This window comes from Ochotona princeps, chromosome 11, assembly GCF_030435755.1.
Source record: "Ochotona princeps isolate mOchPri1 chromosome 11, mOchPri1.hap1, whole genome shotgun sequence".
Lineage (NCBI taxonomy): Eukaryota > Metazoa > Chordata > Mammalia > Lagomorpha > Ochotonidae > Ochotona > Ochotona princeps.
In genome coordinates this window covers 30,563,639-30,571,294 of record NC_080842.1, presented here as the reverse complement: position 1 = coordinate 30,571,294, position 7,656 = coordinate 30,563,639, and positions in this window count along the sequence as shown.

The following is a 7,656-nucleotide window of genomic DNA, read 5'->3' as shown; positions in this document are numbered from 1 at the left end:
ATAGTATTTTTATTTTGAATGGTGGTGACTTCCGCATGTATTCAGATGGATTATATATAGAGAGAAATTTTCCTATCAAAATTCAAGCACTCATTTTCTGGTGGCTGTTAGAGGTAATTAAAAATATTTTTTTTGGTGTGTATAATAGTTTTCAGAAAAAAGTAACTGTAGAAGTCTTAAATGACAGGACTTTTATTACTTTAGGAAGATCAACTTTTAAAAAGTATTTGTCTTCTTATTAGGCAATCTTAAAATTTTCCAACTGTGTCTTCTTTGTATAAACAAATGAGGAATACAGTTTGACAACCATAATGGAGTTTTGTTAAGACATGTAAAACTTGGATGACAATGCTTGCCATTACTTATTATATCTTTAATGTACTATGGTCCACAGTTGATTAATGTGGTGGCAGTCAGGATAGGCCTAAGATAAAGCACTGGAGATGAAGACAATGAAGTTAAAATTTTCAAGAGCTTATTAAATGATGGATTCCACATCCAGGACCAGGAATTTGCAATGCAAAATTAATAGCTGATTTGAGTGACTGTTTTTAGTAAAAAGATTAAATTAAAAATATTTATTTTTTTGGTAAAATGCTTCAGAATGTTGTTTTTATGTAATCTTGTGGTATGAGAATTTGACTGGAAAGATAATAAAATGTTAGGGATGTTGACAGATGAGAAATTTGAATTTTTATATAATTACTATTGAAAATTGAATAGGAAATGAGAACACAGCACTAGGAAACTAAAAAATAAATTCATATGGAATACATGAATTATTTAATGAGGAATGATTTTATCAAATAATATAATAATAATTTAAAAAAATCAGATTAACAGTAAGAAGGGATGAGTAACTAGAGAAATCAGCAGTTTAGAAAGCAGGACAGCTAAACCATTGCCTCAGCCTTTTCTATCATTGCTTAATGCAATTAGAATTGACTTAAGCAAACTTCAGAAGAGCAAAAGTGTTAGAAATATACACAGAAACTCATCATGGACGCAGTACTACAAGGAATGTTAGACAGTTGTTACTTCTGTAAACTCTTTCACATATAGTAGATTAAATCTGGAGAGAGGACATTACTAATTAAACTGGTTGGTGACAGAGCCTAGTCTAACTCTTACGATCTCTCTAATAAGTAACGTATAATGCAGGAGACACCCACAGCCAGGATCAGCTGGGAACATGCTGGACATAAGGATCAGCTCCCCTCTCCCTCCGCTACGCAGACTGATTCTGCACTTTAGCTGAATCTCATGATGGTTTTAGGAACATTAAACAGTGGAGCATCTTTCTCTGTGTCACACATTGTTCTTTCGTTGTTTTCCACAGCTGTCTTGCTGCCTGAGGATGTAATGTCCCCAAGGGCAGAAATTTTTCTTCTGTTTGTCTATCTCCTAGCAAGAAGTTACAACAGGAGCAGAACAACATCTTTTATTCCTGTCTTGATTATTTTTAGTGTGCAACAGAACAGTCACTGAAAATAAATAAGTAAGGAAGTAAGTAAGTAAATAAATAAATAAAATAAGGTCCTAGACAAATATTTGTGTTGTGATCAAGGTTACTTTCTTAAATTATTAAAGAGAAGAATCAATATATACTGCAACCCTGGAAAATAAAACCCTTTGCAAGAAAGGGGGCCACTACTGAACTTACCTATAAAATCATGATAAATAGTAATGGGCAGAAAAGTTACCTTGAGAAAGTCAAATATCTCTGGAAACAGGCAATTCATAAATAAATCAATTAAACAATGCCAAAAGCTAAACCCAAAATTTACACTCATTAAAATTTTAATGGATAAGTGTATCAAACATGTTTTAGTAAATGTGAAAAATTTGCCAAAATTTAGAGAAATTAAAATGACTAAATACTTCTTTAACCTTTGTTTTTCCAACATTCTATCTCTTCTGAAAATCCAAATTATTTACATTTTCCTTAATAGTACAACACATGTGATTGTTTCCTCTCATTTAAGTGTTTTAATTTCATATTGATGGTTTAATAGGTCGAGCAAATTTTCCAATGCCAAGCTCCATGAAGAAAACATGGTTGTAGGATCAAGGTTCTATAGTGACATTTAATGAGAATATTCTAATATTAGGAATCAAGCATATGATAACATATTACAGCATTTCCAAGAGCCTACAGCAAAAGCTGATATTGAAAATGTGCAGGATCTGGCATTTTTCACAGGGATTAATGCTACTGCAGAGACTGCTTGCATCCGCGTACTGTATTGTCTGGGTTTGAGTCCTGACTCTGCTTCCAATTCCAGCTGCCTGCTACCATGAACCTTGGGAAGCAGCAGAGATTGTTGTAATAGTTGATAGTTGATTGTCTTTGCCTTCTGTGTGGGTGATATGGCCTGAATCAAGCTCCTGGTTTCCAGCTTTGGCCTGGCCTGGCTTGGGCTATTGTGAGCATTTAAGAAGTAAACCAGCAAAGCTGTAAGATGATGGTTGCCCCCATCTAGATTTTAATGTCTGCCCCAGAGCACTATGCATCCCAGGAAGAGAACTACAGTGGGGTTCAGATCACCACAAAGAATTGTTGTGGGACTAAAGCTGACAAAAGCCATGGGGATGGGGCTGCCTTCCATGTGTGCCCCAAAGGTAGAACAGTAAGAACACTGAAGTTAAAGATTTAATGTTTCCTATTAATTCGAATGTATCACTCTTCTCCCTTTAGTTTGCCTTTTGCAATGAGAATTATTATCCTACATGTGTCCCACAAGTACATTTATTATGGTTAGTTTCACAGGATCAAAGCTGGAGAAGTTTTTAATTCAGAATGAACTGGATCTTGAGCCTCTCCATATCTATCTAGATGCTTTCTGAATTGAGTCTCTGGGTTGTAAATGATGAGTTAGTGCATGAACAAAATTTTTCATGCTATTCAGGTGGAATTATTGTGCTTAGCATGTGAAGACTTGAAATTTGGGGACTAAGGAAGAATTCATGAACAGATGGGGGTCTTTGAGAATCTATTAAGTAGGTCATGAAAGCAAAGTCTTCCTTTTTGATATTAGTACTCTTGTGAAAAGGGAGTCCAGACATGCTTTTCTGCATGACAGAGTTGTTTTCATCCAAAGAGAGAGTATTTCCCACCAGGTTAAAAATAGAATAATTTAGCTCTAAATATATTTCTATAATAAAGGCCCATCTTGTGCTTGCTATAAATACTTGTACTGAGTAGCAATCAAAAAATACCCTGTCTTACAGAAATTAAAAATAATTTTACCTAAATAAGATGCATGTCATATATCCTTTGGTACTATATAGGTTAAGTAACTTTATTGAGTATCAGAGAAGAAAACAATGCAGAATGGAAAACTTAGACTGCAAATGAGCAAACAAAGAGTAGTTGAAGTGAAGTATAGGATTTTGTAGATGGAGGTTTAGGATCATGGACAAAGAAAAAAGGGATTAAGTTGTCATTCCTGATTATGGGACAGGTCTCAGACTTACGGTTTCAAAATACGGTGGCAGGCTAGAAAGCATAAGAACTTCATTTCAAAAACATGTAAGTAGCTCACAGGTATATTCTGATAATTTTGTCATTTTATTCGTTTTTATTTTGTAAGTTTGACATACTTACTAAAATCATGAATACTGACAGAGTACTATTGGATGTTTGCTACATGTTTACATTTGTAAATTCCGATCAAGGTAAATATATTTTGTAAAGCATTTTATAGTGAAACATTGTGAGTCAAATCTTCTGTTTTAAAAATAGGATTGCATAGTACATTGACATTAGCTATATTTGCTATACTGTACAAGAGAATCCCAGAACTTCTTGTTTCCTGTGTAATAATAATCTAGTGCCCACAAATTAGTCACAGCTTGTGCTATTCTCCCTACTTTCCTCCCAGATCTTAAGTATATTAAATAGTCCCTTTTTAAATCTCTCTTACTGGTTATAAATTGAATTTATAAGCTGTCATAAAAATTCTATAATCATAAATTGTTTTGCTATGTTAAAACTAAAATACTTAGTAGTACACCACTTCCTAGCCTTCACTCATGAGAATATTTTGACAGTTTTGTATAACTAAACCAAAGTTAGCATGCTTCTAAATCTTATATATTGTCTACTTCTTTTCATTCTCAAGTACACATCTGAGTATGTTTTAATTGATCTTATAGAAATTTAGATGAAGTGGAATAAGTGTAACAAAGGAGAGGTTGATGCTCTAGCAAAACAGTTAAAGCTGCTGTCTATGATGTCAGGATCCATCTGGGCACCATTTCGTGTCCCTGGTGCACAACTTCCAATCCAAATCCCTGCTGTGAGCCCAGGAAGTAGAGCAGAAAGTGGCCTAAGTGTGTGCTCCTGCACCTTTGTGGGAGCTGAATGAAGCTCCTGACTGCTGACCTTGGCCTGGCCCAATGCTAGCAGTTGCATCACTTTGATAGTAAGCCAGCAGATGGAAATATCTTTCTCTCTGTTGCTCCTTCTGTCTGTTTGACTTAGACTGTCAAATAAATACATAGATCTTTAAAAAATAATAGGGAAAAAATGAATCTTTGAATGCAACTATTTGTCACTGCCTATAAATAGGTTATGTCTCCTGTGTTCCAAGGTACTAACTATCTGATTCATTAAAGTGTGGATGGACTGGAGACTAGGGAAATGTTGGACAACATTGATTCTGAATGCACTTCAGTTTCCAAGTAATTCTGTATCATAGATATTTATCAGAATGATGCTGGTATTCAAAGACTGCTGTTTATGAAAAAGGGGTTTGTTTTCTTAGTGATTTACTTATAACTACGTAAAAATTAATCTTAACTGGTACCAGTATCAGATGAAATCTAGAAGTTTTCATGACAAGAAAAGAAAGAAATCTGACCATCACTGGTTTTGTACTGTTAGTAAATAATGAGGAAGAAAAGGGGGAAAAAATAATAATTGAGGACATGGATCTCAACTGAGGTTATTAGCAAGAAATTTTATGGAATTAATTCAGCATTTAAAATTTCTGTTAATTTTAGAAACTTTAAGTCAGCCTATTTTATTGGGGCTCCTATAGCCAGAACAGATTTTAATGATATCTCTGTAATCTGTACATCTAATAATTTTACAAACTTTCCAAGATTTCATAGAGAAGGACATTTTTACTGTTGGAAAATTATCTTTCTTTGAATTTGTTCTACTGAAAAAAGTAATAAGCATTATTCAGTCCATTTGCTAGGGAATTTTGGCAGAAGTTTACAGATATGCTCATGTGATTTAAGTATACTACTCAGAAAAAAATTTCGTTTACTTCAATATTTACAGCTGTTAAAGTTTATTATAAAAATAAAGGAGGTAATATTCATGTCACGAACGAGCTTCATGGATATTTGAATATATCCATCAGATGACAACCAGTCAATGAAAAGGTAATACATTTAATGTGACTTCAATATTTCTTTATCTCTGCCTGTCAGAAGTGATATTGTGAATATTTATACCTATTTTTTGTACTTCACAAATTCTAATTCCTTGCCATTATATGAGGACATTGAGTAACAGAGCTTCAATGTGAAGCTCATGTTCCTGATAATTGACGATCCTTCATGTTTACGCCCACAGTCTGATGAGGTTTGGTATGCAGGGATGAGCAGAGTGGGACACAGAGAAGCAGAGCAAAACACTTGGAGATGAGCATAGAGCTGCAGTGCCATCGGATCAACTTTTCCATCTGGTCCAATTTGGCAGCCATGTGAGCATAACTACTTTGCCAAAATATGACTAAAAATTAAACAGGAACTTTCTTGGAGATAAATTTTGGGCAGACCAAAATGCTCTTAGTTGAGAATGACACAGTGTATTTCTAATTAGTGTAAACTCGCTATTGGTTAAGATTTTGTTTCCAAAACTTTATAAAAATAACTAAGTGTGTTGCTAAGGGGGTTCCAAAGACAACAGTATCTACAATAATAAGAAAATATTTACGACAATGTATTTCCCAATGTGGCCATCCTTTTAGCTCATTATTAAGGAGGTTCCTTTACTATTAATCAGTTCAAACAGAATGATTAATATTTTTAAAAGTTTATAAGCATGAAAACATATTTATAATCCAACAGCTGAGGGGAAATCTTTGGCTCACTTATTTCTGAATAATTTGTTTGAATTGATTAGCTTTCAATTCTTAATCAAGTTACCATTTAATATGTTTCTGTCTTGATTGATTCATGCATAATGTAAGAGGTGAGGAGATTGTAGAGTGTTGTCTTAGGAATAGTGCAATAGCATAAATTCTGCATAAACCCTGTAAAATTTCAAGAATTTTAGTGTCGGTAGAAGATAAACCTTTCCCTACACTTCCACTTGGAGTCCTACATTTAATATTAAATGTGTATCTGTAAAAAATGTGTATCTGATGTAAATAGCAGAAAAGGAATTCTTTGCTCAAATACCATTTCACTGTTATTAATTTCCCTTATAGATGAGCTAAATCAATGCTCATTAAATTAAGTAACCATGGTTACTAAGTAATCACTAAAGCTATAAACGGATTTAAAGAGAAAAGGAAATATTTCTGTGCTGTTTTCTGACTCTGCCTGTGAAAGCAAAGGTTTTCAATTCTTCTTCCTGGTCTTCTCTTGCTTCTTCCTTCCACAGCCAAACGGCTACTTATCTGAGTCATCAGAACTAGAACTACTAAGTCACATTTATTACTTAATTTGAATAGTGCTTGAAGGAAAGAATCTGGGTTTTTCCCAATGTGTCACTTTTCATAGTAGTGGGATGTACTAGCTCTATTCTGTTCTTACCTTTTGTGAAATGTCTGGAAGCTTCTGTTTTCTGCTTCGGTGATAACTTTTTTATATAAACATGTATGTTTGTGTGTATGTATGTATTGTTGGGTCTCAATGGCAGAAAAACAGACTGAGTGATGCATATTTTTTTTAAAATCGCTTTATTTTGACAATTTTGCATAGTTGATTAGGGTACAAAGCATCAGCTGCTACAGGAAAGTGGGTTAAGACTATTGTTTCCACATTATTGGTTTTTTTTTCTTCTGTATCTGGGGTAAAGGGGGAGACGCATACTTTCTATTTACTGTCTCAAACTTTAAATTCAGGCAGTAACTCAGTCCGGATCAAACTGAAGCCTGGTACCAGGTTTTCCACGTGAGTAGCAGAGACCTGAATACTGAAACCATCATCTGCTCCCTCCCAGACTGCACATTATCCTGTAGCTGGATTAGAAAAGCAGTCAGGGGCCTGGCTGTGTAAGGCTGCCACCTGCAGTGCCAGTCTCCTGTATGGGGACTGGTTCAATCCCAGCGGCTCCACTTCAGATCCACCTCACTGCAAAAGCACATGGGAAAGCAGTGAAACATAGCCCAAGTGTTTGGGCCACTCTACTTACACAGGAGCTGTGGAAGAAGATCTTGGTTTCAGACTGTCCCAACTCTGGCCATTGCAGCCTTTGGTGTGGTGAACCAGCAGATGGAAGACCCCTCTCTGGCTCACCTCCTTTCTGTACATAATTCTGCCTTATAAATAAGTAAATAAATCTTTAAAGAAAACAAAGTGAGCATTAAACCTGTAAGTTAACTCTGATATTAAATGTAAGTACAGCAAGTGGTTTCTTTGCCACTGAAACAAATGCCCACCCCAGTGTAACTTCTGAGGTAAGGCAAGTGG